Raw genomic sequence first — 12,307 nt, 5'->3', positions numbered from 1 at the left:
GAGAATGGAAACATCACCATGGAAAAAACCAGATTCAGAACGTTTATAATGGAATACTTGACAAAACTTTATGCTAATAAGTTTGAGAACTTGACAGAAATGGACCGTTTCGTAGCAAATATTGACATGCCAAAACTAAACCAAGATGAGTTAAATCAGCTTAACAGGCCCATATGAGGCATTGAAATAGAAACAATAAGAGACCTCCCAGCTAAGAAAATTCCAGGAACAGATGGATTTACAGCAGAATTCTACAAGGCCTGCAAAGCAGAGCTCACACCAATACTCCTCCAACTCTAAAATGAAATTGAAAGAGAAAGTTTACTACCGAACACATTCTATGAAGCCATCATATCCCTCAGACCAAAACCAGGCAGGGACTCATCAAAGAAAGAGAACTATAGACCCATTTCTTTGATGAACATTGATGCAAAACTTCTCAACAAAATGTTGGCCAATAGACTTCAACAATTCATCCAAAAAATCATACACCACGATCAAACAGGATTCATTTCAGGGATGCAAGCTGTTTCAACAGACGCAAATCAATTAATATTATTCATTACATCAACAGGAGCAAGGATAAGAACTACATGGTTTTCTCAATAGATGCAGAAAAAGCATTCGACAAGATCCAACACCCCATTATGATGAAGGTTTTGGAAAAATTAGGAATCCGTGGAACATTCCTCAATACAATATTGGCTGTATATGACAAACCTACAGCCAGCATTATACTTAATGGTCAAAAACTAAAGTTATTTCCTCTTAACTCAGGAACAAGTCAAGGATGTCCACTCTCTCCACTTCTCTTCAATCTAGTATTAGAATGCCTAGCTACAGCAATCAGACAAGATCAAAAACATAAAGGGGATCCAAATAGGGAAAGAAGAAATAAAACTCTCCCTCTTTGTAGATGACATAATCTTGTATTTAAAGAATCCCACAGACTCCACTCCCAAATTACTCAAGCTGAATCAAAACTTTGGCAAAGTAGTAGGGTATAAAATTAACCCCAAAAAATCAATGGCTTTTCTGTATGCCAACAATGAGAAAAGTGTGGATAAAATTAGGAAAGTAACTCCATTTGTAATAGCACCTCAAAAAATAAAATACCTAGGAATTAACTTCACCAAAGAAGTGAAGGACCGGTATGATAAAAACTTTAAAATCTTGAAAAAGGAAATCAAAACAGATCTTAGAAAATGGCAAAATCTCCCATGCTCCTGGATTGGACAGACTAATATTGTGAAAATGGCAATACTTCCCAAGGCTATGTACAAATTCAATGTGATACCTATCAAAATTCCAACCTCATTCTTAGAGAAATTCATATGGAACAATAAAATCCCCAAATAGCAAAAACGCTCCTCAATGGAAAGAACACTTCTGGTGGAATATCAATACCAAATTTCAAACTCTACTATAAAGCCATAGTAATCAAAACAGCTTGGTACTGGCAAAAGAACGGACTTCAGACCAATGGAATAGAATTGAAAATCCAGAAATGAACCTATAGACCTATACCCAATTAATCCTTGATAAGGGAGCTAAAATAATAGAATGGAAGAAAGACAGCCTCTTTAGTAAATGGTGCTGGCAAAATTGGTTAAAAACTTGTAGAAAACTAAAATTAGGTCCTTATATAACACCCTACACAAGAATAAGCTCCAAATGGATCAAACACCTCGGAGTCAAAGCAGACACTCTGAAAACATTACAGGATGGAATAGGAGAACCCTAGGTCTCCTGGCACAGGCCAAAATTTTCTTAGTAGAGACCCGGAAATACAACAAATCAAAGAAAGGTTGGACAAATGGGATTGCATGAAGTTGCAGAGCTTCTGCATTGCAAAGGACCTAGCTAGCAAGATCAATAGAAAGCCTACGGATTGGGAGATCTTCACTAGCCATACAACGGATAAGGGTCTCATATCTCAAATACACTTGGAACTAAAAAAAAAATATCCCCCAACAACATGTCCTCAAAGAAAGAGCTGCCCAATAAATAAATGGCCTAAAGACTTAAAGAGAAACTTCTCTGAAGAAGAAAGAAGGATGGCCAATACACACATGAGGAAATGCTCAAACTCCCTAGCCATAAAAGAAATGCAAATCAAAACAATGTTGAGATACTACCTCACACCATTTAGAATGGCTATAATCAAGAACTCTAACAACAAGAGATGTTGGAGGGAATGTCGACAGAAGGGAACCTTACTCCATTGTTGGTGGGAGTGTAAACTTGTTCAACCACTTTGGAAAGCAGTATGGAGATTCCTGAAGACTTCACATAAAGCTCCCCTATGACCCAGCAATCCCACTTTTGGGCATTTACCCAAATGTTCACAAACAAGACCACACTAAAGCTAGCAGTACAACTTTGTCTATTGCAGCATTAGTTACCATAGCTAAGATATGGAACCACCCCAGATGCCCCTCAGTAGATGAATGGATCAAGAAAATGTGGTATATATACACAATGGAATTCTATTCCTCCATCAGAAAGAACGACATTTCCCCATTTGTTAGGTAATGGAAAGGCTTGGAAAAAATTATATTAAGTGAAGTAAGCCAAGCCCAAGGAAACAAAGGTCCCATTGTTTCCCTTATTTGCAATATTTAGTATATGTATGAGTAAAGCAGTAAAGGTCAGATAATGTGATCTTAGGAAAATGAACCCTTGATATGTATTTAAATGTTTTTTTCTTTCATGCCTTTGTTTCTAACTCATTTATGAGATTATATTTTTGTTGCTTTGTATGACCCTCCCCCACATTACAACCCCTGCTTTGACTATATTTGATGTCGGTATAATTTGTGGAGGAGATGTGGAAAAACAAGTCGTTTAAGGGTACAGGTGGACCTGATGCAACTATGAGAAGTACAAGTTGTCATGTCAAAAACGAATTTTACAACTTTGGTGCGGGGTGGGGGTGTTGGTGTTGGGGGATGGGGAGAGGCTGGGAAGGGATGTGAAGGGTAAACAAAGGAGGAGGCTGCAATGATTGATAAATGTACTCATTATCTGGTCCATGTAATTGTAACCCCTCTGTACAGTATGTTCACAAAAAATTAAAATTAAAATTAAAAGAATAAAAAATTTAAAAAAGAAAAAAGAGGAAAAAAAGCACACAAGTAAAAAAAAAAGAGAGAAACATTTATCACGCAGAGATTAAGAACTAGCCTAAGAGATTTAGAATGATAAAGGCAATGAGCAAAAGCCTAGTTGACAACGAGTTCTTCAATAACTAAAAATGGTTCTCTAGACCAGTATCTGGTATACGTTATTTACTATCATTTTTTCCTTCCATCTGGAGTTATTCCTTATTTTCTGTCACAACTAGTAATTAGCCTCTGCTTTTTTGATGCCAAAACTGATCCAAAAGATTTCAAAATCACACTTAGACTACTTTTCACTTTGTGATTAGCAGTGATTACACAAAATCTTTGAATCCTTGAATTTCCAGAATTAATCTTCAGCTGACATCTAAGCACATTCCTAGCATTAATTGCTGTGACTTAAAGAACAAAACTTTTTTCAACACAGTATCCTAACATAAGTAAAATACATGAATTAGGGGCTATTATCAGGTATCAGTATGGAAATAGCAATAATGTATTTCAAGTATGGGTCCTTTATTTTCCATTTACTAATTTTTTTGCCAGTCCTGGGGCTTAAACTCAGGGGTAGGGAATTATTCCTGAGCTTTTTTTCTCAAGGCTAGCACTCTACAACTTGAGGCACAGCATTCCCTCTAGTCTTTTTCTTTTTTTCTGTGTTACTGAGGAATTGAACCCAGGTTTTCATGCATGCTAGACAATCACCATACCATGAAGGCACATTCCCAGAGCCCTCAATGACTTTCTTAAGAAGGCATTATATTTTCACTCCATAACTATGTATCATAAGTTTGGCCAGGTGCTAGAAAATGATGTAGAAAGCAATACAATTCAATAAGTCCAGTAAGGCTGGATGGACAATGAATTTCATGGTCTAGCCAGGGAACAGTGGGGCTTACCTCAGGGAGCTGTTTCAACAGGCTGAGCGAGACAGCCCCTGACCCACAGCCCACCTCCAGAATGAGAAGGTCACCTTGGATTCCAGCCACATGGAGATGCTGGACCCCCTTCTCCAGCACCAATTCAACCAGTTTTTGTAAAAGAGAGAGAGAGAAGTCAGAATTAAAATGAAGTTGAGTGCCAGTGGCTCAGAACTCTAATCCTATCTACACTGGAGGCTGAAATATGAGGATCATGGTTCATAGCCAGCCCCCGCATTAACGTCTTTGAGCCTTTTATTTCCAAAGAACCATCAGAAAACCAGAGGTGGTGCTGTGGGCTCAAGTGGTAGAGCACTAGCATTTTGCTGAGGAGCTCAGGAACAGTGCCCATGCCTAGGGTTCAAACCCCACAACTGACAAGAAGTGTACTTCCTACCACAAGAAGTGGATTGAATAGCACCCATTGTCCTAGGGAGCATGGTAGTGAAGTCAGGCTGAGCTTCCTGTGAAGTTGAAGTCATAAGGAGGTCACCTGACTTCTCTGTGCCTCGGTTTCCCCAGATGCAAAATTCAACACAGTGAAGGATCCCCTTCCTCATGGGGATAGGGTAATGATGAAAGAGAGCCATGGTTTGTTTCAAAATCCCCAGCTGTTGCATGATTAATAACTGGCCCAACCTGAGCCCTTTGTGGGTATCTTCCTGTCATTTGCTCACAGAATTGCAGAGAACCTTCTCTGAATGCCACTCCCTCCATGCCAAGTCATGCTCCAGAGATTCCCTCTCTATAAATCCCTTGTTTCCTCAAAACTGTCCTGTGAGGAGAATGAGGTCTGATGGTTGTGGCCCTACCCAGAGCTTCACTTGTGGTCAAGAATCGGCTGCTGTGGACTAAAAGTTTGGGATAATCCATCTAAATCGATGACTGAGCATGACGCTACGTGTTTACCATCCCAACTACAGAGGACCAATCCTGGTGGAGCATACCTGTCCCAGATAGGAGGACCTCGATCCAGTCCAACTAGAGCATATAATGAGTTTCTGTTTCAGAAATGCCCAAGACAGAAAGGTTGCTCCTCAGATCCAAGAAAGTGGTCATGGTGCCCCCAGAGGGGTGTCTGATCCCAGGTAGTGGTGATTTGGGGGCAGCCACTCACCTGTGCTGCTGGGAAAAGCTGCTGGAGGTTGCTCCAGGTGGGGCAAGCAGCAATGGCAGCGGCATTGCAAACACATGGGCCAAGAGCAGAAAACCAGGGCCAGGGACCAGGTCATGGCTTTATGCGGGCTGGCAGTGCACCATTGCCTGAGGTTTGAAATCCTGCAACTTGGAAAGGTGAGGAGGGAGCAAGGGTGCGGGCAGGCTTCTCAATTTCCTACTATACTCCAAAGTTGCTTGAGTCTCTTCCTCACCACTCAGCCACCTCTACCTTCCTCAACTGCTGGTAGTGTTGTAAACTAACAGAGGGAATCCGGGGTGCTACTAGGCAGCATGGAATGTGGGCGTGGTCACCGTTCTTGTATCCCATTGGTCAGAAATAACCATGAAAGAATGGGGGTGTGGCCAGAATTCTGTGATGCAAGCAGCATGGGCGGAGTCAAGAAGATAGGAGCTCCCCCAGCCCTTTTCCCAGGGAACAATGTCCAATTCATTTGGAGATGAGATGGTGACCTGCTTTAGCTGGATGGCTGCACAGATTGTTCTGTATGTCTGTTTGTTGCCAGACCCAGACCGTGAACTCAGGATCTGGGCACAGTCTGTGCACTGCTTTTGCTCAAGGCTCGCCCTCCACACTGGAGCCCTGGGCTTCTGGCTTTGTTGGCACTGCAGTTGGACAGAGGTCTCAAGGACTTTCCTGACTAGGATGACTTTGACCATGATCCTCCCATCACAGCCTTGTAAGTATCAAGGTGGACTGCTGAGAGCCACTGGTGCCTGTCTAATCATTGGTCTTGCTGATATTCTTGGACAGCCCGGTGAGTAGCCTATCCCCAGGTTGAAGTGGTGGGAGCTGGAGCTCACATTTGGAATCCTGTTCCTGCCACCTCCAAATGGCTGGAGATCCTAAGGAACTCATTCCTATCCATATGAATACCAATGGAATGTGATGTATGTCATGGTTGGGAAGTACTTGAATGATTCTAGGATAAAATTATACACAATTATATTATAGGACACTGATCGATTTTAGTTAATTATTTATTAAGCAGTTAAACAATCACATTCATAAAATGGAGGCATAATGAAAGGCTTAAGAATTGGGCCTCCCATACTGCAAAGGTACCATTTTTCTGCCAGGACTGGGATTGAAACTCAATGTCTTGGTAACTCTGTTGCACTGTGTGGGAATGGGAAGCTGGCCTACTTAAAGTCAAGAAATTCAGGTCTGTTCCTTATGCCTAAAATAGATCTCCAACACTAGAAAACATCCTATTCATGTACAATTTACATATATGATTTATATTTATATACCTATGTTGACTCCATATTGCATTCAGTGTAGTTATTTTATTTTGTTGTTTTATTCATGTATTGACAATTTATTTTATTGACTATTATGGAACATAAAACATTGATTACATTGATTACACAAGATATAGGTCTGCATATGTATTCCACTTCATACCTGACACCCAGGACTTTCATAGAAAAGGAAAACATGTGTCATCATCATCTTCTTACTCCACGATTCATTTTTGGGAGTGCTGGCATCTGAACTCAAGACCTACAAGCCTATAAGGCCCAATTCATGAATGGGTGAGTGTTAGCATGCCATCCTGGGGCAAATTGAGCTGACAGGCTGTTCCCAGGACCTCAGATCAAGCCCCAGGGGCTTGACATGCAGATGGCACTACGCTAATAAATATATATCTTTATAGAGTGTCAGATATGACTATACATTATTCAGTTATATAGACTACATTCCTTCCAATTCCTGGGTATTAATTATGCCTCCATGTAATTAATGTAATTAATGTAATGTAATTAATTGTTTTCATCCTTAAACTATTAATGAAATCAGTGTCCTGAAATTATTGCATTCTTTTAATTAATAATATTCCTTCAATGCTTCATAAATATTAAATAAAATACATCAACCTCCTAAAATGATGCTGTTTAATTTTATAGGAGCATCATTCATGATCAATTCATTCAACCATGACATTGACAACATTCCATTGTTAAACCTATGGATGGGAACCATTTCCTTAATAGCTCCTGCCATTGGTTGGTGTCAGGACAGGGATTCGAAATCAGAGCCTATGTTGCCACGTGGGCCTATGGCATCCCTGATAGTCTGGCAGCCTTCAGCAATGCAAGATGAAGTACCCTTTGCAACAGTGTAATTCAGACCCATGAGGGTCACCATGCAATGAAGAAAACATAAAATGTCCATATTTTTTCTGTGCATTGCTTTCCTTGCAATGCCTGAGGGTCTAGGATTCTAGGAGGAGCTGTAGATCTAGTGGCTGCAACCCAGCCTAGGGTGATCAAAGCTGAGGCAGAGTTGCCATGACCTGACTTCAAGCGCCGTATTGAGAAAAGTAAAATAAAAAAAATTAGCTCCCTGGCTTGCAATTCACACTGTTTATTCTTCCAGGCTTTGGATTTGAACTCAGGATCTGAGTAAATCTGCAGCAATGTGGATGAAGGAGAAGATCACCGTATTTGAAGATAGGAAAGTTAGGCCTGTTCACTAGTCCTGTATTCAAGCCCTAGCCCTGGAAACATATTATTTATATACATTGTAAAGATAGGAGTTATACTTACTTATAGATGTTCAGTCCATACATGTTTGGTGTGGTTGTTCTTGTATTTTTTGTTTTATTCATTTATTTACCATTGATTGTACTAGGATGAAACACCTTAAATTTATTACATTGATGACATCCTATCACAGAGCATCTAGATTTATAGAAATGTTCTCCATCATGCCAGGATTCTCAGGATTACCCAGGATATTCAGAGAAAAGGAAAATAAGTTTCACACTTGGCTTCTTACTCCACGATACACTTGTTGGTAGTGCTGGGATCTTAACTCAGGTCCTAGTAGGACCAATTGGCCAATAAGTCAAGGTGAACACACTAACCTGTGAGCAACTAATGAGCTAGGCCATTCCCAGGATCTGATATTGATTGCCAGGGTGGTCCACTATAGTCATGAATTCATAATTTAAACATACGATCTATATTGACATACATGTTTGTACAGCATCTTGTGTTCGGTGAACTTCTTATTTTGTCTCTATTTCATGGAGCTATTCTGTATTTTACTAAATATGGTGACAGGTATAACTTTGCTGACATGGATGACAACCTGTTCCTATGGTTATGGGGTTGCTTATGAATTCCTATTCTTGGATGAGACTCAGGACTTTCACAGGAGAGGAAAACATGTGCAACAACTGGCTTCTGACATCAGGATGAATCTTTTGTGAGCACTGGGATTTGAATTCAGGTTTGGATAGCTCTGTTGCACTGAGGGGGAAGGGCAAGCTCACCATTTTTGAAGACTAGAATGTCAGGCCTGGTTTAGGGCCTTATTTGAAGCCCCAGCACAGGACAAAATAGCAAGCCCACCTTTTTTAAACATAGGATCTCTCTTAACCTACAGGTGTGGTATGCATCTTGCATTCAGTGTAGTTACACTTTTTATTCATTTTTTATTTATCTTATTCATGGATGTATTGTGCATTTTATTGAATATGGTGACAGATATAACTGTGCTTACATGGATGACAACCTATTCCCATGGCTATTGACTTGCTTATATAGCATTTTCCATCCTCAATGAGACTCAGGACATTCACAGAACAGGAAAACATGAGCAACCCTAGGCTTTTCACATTAGAATGAATCTTTTGGCAGTGCTGGAATTTGAACTCAAGGCCTAGCAGGCCCAACTGGTGAATGGGTCATGGTGAGCACACCAGCTTGTGAACCACTAAGGAGGTAGGCCATTCCTGGGAACTGTGATGGAGTCCTGGTGGGGGCTAATATAGTCATAAATTCATAATTAAACAAAGGATCTATATTTCCAAACATGAGTGGGCGACATCTTGCGTTTAGTGTAGTCATTCTCTTTATTTTGTGTCTCAGTCATTGATGTATTGTGTATTTTCTTAAGTATAGGTTGACAGATATAACTGTGGTGAACTGGATGACAACCTATTCCCATGAATATAGAGTTGCCTATACCTTCTCTATCCTAGCTGAGATCAAGAATTTGCAGAGCACATGAAAACAGGTGCAATGAATGGCTTCTCACATCAGGGAGAATTTTGGGTAGTGCTGGGATTCGAACTCGAGGCCTAGGAAGCCCAACTGCCCATTGGGTCCAAGTGATCACAGCAGACTGTGAGCCAGTAAGGAGCTGGACTGTTCCCAGGAACTGATATTGAGCCCCAGGGAGGCCAAAATAGTCCTCAATGCATCATTGAAACATGGGATGTATATTCACATCCGTGTGTGGACTGCATCATATATTAAGTGTAGTTATTGTCTTTATTTTGTATGCTATTCATGGATGTATTGTGTATTTTCTTGAGTATATGATGACAGGTATAACTCGGCTGATATGTATAACAACTTATTCCCATGACCACAGGGTTGCCCATGCATTCTCCATCCTAGCTGAAACCCAGGAGTTGCACAGGAAAGGAAAACAGGGCAACGATTTGCTTCTGACATCAAGATGAATCATTTGGCAGGGCTGGGATCTGAACTCGGGGCATAGCAGGCATCACTGGTGAATGGGTCCACATGAGCACACCAGCCTTTGAGCCATGAAGAAGCTAGGCATTCCCAGTACAAAGAAATAATCTTTTTTTTTCTTTTTTTTTTTTTTTTTTTTTGTCGGTCATGGGGCTTGAACTCTGGGCTTGGGCGCTGTCCCTCAGCTCTTCAGCTCAAGGCGAGTGCTCTACCACTTGAGCTACAGCGCCACTTCCGGTTTTCTAGTGGTTTATTGGAGATAGGAATCTCACGGTCTTTCCTGCCCGGGCTGGCTTTGAACCGCGATTCTCAGATCTCAGCCTCCTGAGTAGCTAGGATTACAGGCGTGAGCCACCGGCGCCCGGCCCAAAGAAATAATCTTATAAATATGTTAGAAACAATTGCAAGCAAGAAAAAAAAAACATTTCAATACTTATTTTTGGGTTCATTTCACCTATCATATTGATCTGGTTTAATCAATTCTCTGCCTTGACTACAAGATTATCTGAAGAATACATAAGATAATTGCACTGAGAAGTGATTTAGAGAATTAATTCATATTGTTTATTTTTAAATTTTTGAGGTAAGTACTTGGATTCAAATTCAGAGCCTTGCATTTGCCAGGCAGGCATCTGACCACTTGAACCATGCTACATCCAGCAATTTTTGCTTTGTTAGTGTTTGAGATAGAATCTTGTATTTGTTTATTCCTAGGCTACCTGGAAAGTGAACTTCCTAGTTTTATATCCAACATAGGTAGGATGACAGCCACACATTGGCACACCCAGCTTTTATTGATTGAGCTGGAGGTCTCTTGTAGCTTGACCTTGAACTGTAACTATCGACATTTCCATTTTCAGAGTAGCTTGGATTATAGGTATAAAACACCTCATTTGCCTTATTATGTATATTTACGAAATTCTGAAAGTATGAGAAAATCCTCTAGAGTTACTAACCATATCCAGATTCTAGATGATACAGTAATGATTATTCTGTCAAAAACTTTTTGACATTATTCTGCCAATCGTTTTTTAGATATTTTTTTTCGCAAAATCTCGTACAGAGGGGTTACAATTACATGGGTAAGGTAATGAGTACATTTCTTATCAAGCATTGTTGCCTCTTCCTGTTTCCACTTCTCATCCTTTCTGATCTCCCCTCTCCAACCCCCCAACACCCCGCCCCTGGCAAAAGTTGTAAAGTTCATTATTGGACATAATGACTTGTATAGCGCATTGTTGCAATGGGTCCAACGTATCCCTATTTAAAGGTTGGTTTTGCCCATTCCCTCCACAAATTATACCAATATCAAATAAAATGGCAGCAGGGGTTATACCATGGGGGAGGGACATACAAAGCAACCAAGAAATAATCTTATAAATATGTTAGAAACAATTGCAAGAAAGAAAAAAAAACATTTCAATACTTATCTTGGGGTTCATTTCACCTAACATGAAGTTATCTTACCTTTTCTGCATGTCTCAAAAATATACTAGTTATTGCAAATAAGGGAAACCATGGGACCTATATTTTTGAGCCTGGCTTAATACACTTAATTTTTTCCAAGTCTTTCCATTTCCTAACAAATGGGGCAATTACATTCTTTCTGATAGAGGCATAGAATTGCATTTTGTGTATATATACCACATTTTCTAGATCCATTCATCTAATGAGGGGCATTTGAATTGGTTCCATAACTTATCTATGGTAAATAATGTTGCAAGAAAAATAGTTGTGCTGGTAGCTTTAGTATGATCTTGTTTGTGATCATTTGGGTAAATGCCCAAAAGTTTGATTGCTGGGAAATAGGGAAGCTCTATCTGGAGTCTTTTTGAGGAACCTCCCACCAACTATGCAGTAAGATTCCCTTCTGTCCCCATCTCCTCCAGTATCTGTTGTTATTAGATTTCTTGATTATAGCTATTCTAACAGGGCTGATTTGGTATCTCAATGTTGGGTTGACTTGCATTTTTTTTGTAGCTAGAGAGGTTGAGCATTTCTTCATATGTCTACTGGCCAGCCTTCGTTCCTCTTCAGAGAAGTTTCCCTTTAAGTCTTTAGCCCACTTATTTATTGGGCAGTTGTTTCTCTGAGGATTTGTTTTTGGGGGATTTAATTTTTTGAGTTCCAGGTATATTTTAGATATGAGACACTTGTCCATTGTATGGCTACTGAAGATCATCTCCCAATCCGTGGGCTTTCTATCGATCTTGCTAGCTATGTTCTTTGCCTTGCAGAAGTTCTGCAATTTCATGCAATCCCATTTGTCCAAATTTTCTTTGATTTGTTGTGTTTCTGGGTCTCTATTAAGAAAATTATGGCCTGTGCCAAGGACACCTGTAATATTTTCAGAGTGTCTGCTTTGACTCCGGGGTCTTTCATCCACTTGGAGTTGATTCTTGTGCAGGGTGATTTATAAGAATCTAGCTTTCGTTTTCTACAAGTGATAAACCAATTTTGCCATCACCATGTACTGAAGAGGCTGTCTTTCTTCCATTCTAATTATTTACCTTCCTTATCGAAGATAAGATGGCTATATATCTGTAGGTTCAATTTTATTCCATTGGTCCTGAGGTCTGTTCTTGTGCCATT

At 40.1% G+C, this 12,307-nt stretch overlaps 1 long non-coding RNA gene across 1 annotated transcript in view; it reads right to left on the bottom strand.

The window, feature by feature from the left end:
* LOC138816378 (uncharacterized) overlaps positions 1–5,437 on the bottom strand; it is a 60,946-nt gene extending 55,509 nt beyond the window's left edge. The window contains exon 1 of the long non-coding RNA XR_011368651.1: positions 5,160–5,437. This is a non-coding gene — a long non-coding RNA (uncharacterized lncRNA). The remainder of the gene's footprint in view (positions 1–5,159) is intronic.
* Positions 5,438–12,307: the final 6,870 nt, after the last annotated feature.

This window comes from Dipodomys merriami, unplaced genomic scaffold (genome assembly GCF_024711535.1).
Source record: "Dipodomys merriami isolate MVZ:Mamm:240054 unplaced genomic scaffold, mDipMer1.0.p SCAF_693, whole genome shotgun sequence".
Classification (NCBI taxonomy): Eukaryota; Metazoa; Chordata; class Mammalia; order Rodentia; family Heteromyidae; genus Dipodomys; species Dipodomys merriami.
This window is presented reverse-complemented; position numbering and strand designations above follow the sequence as displayed.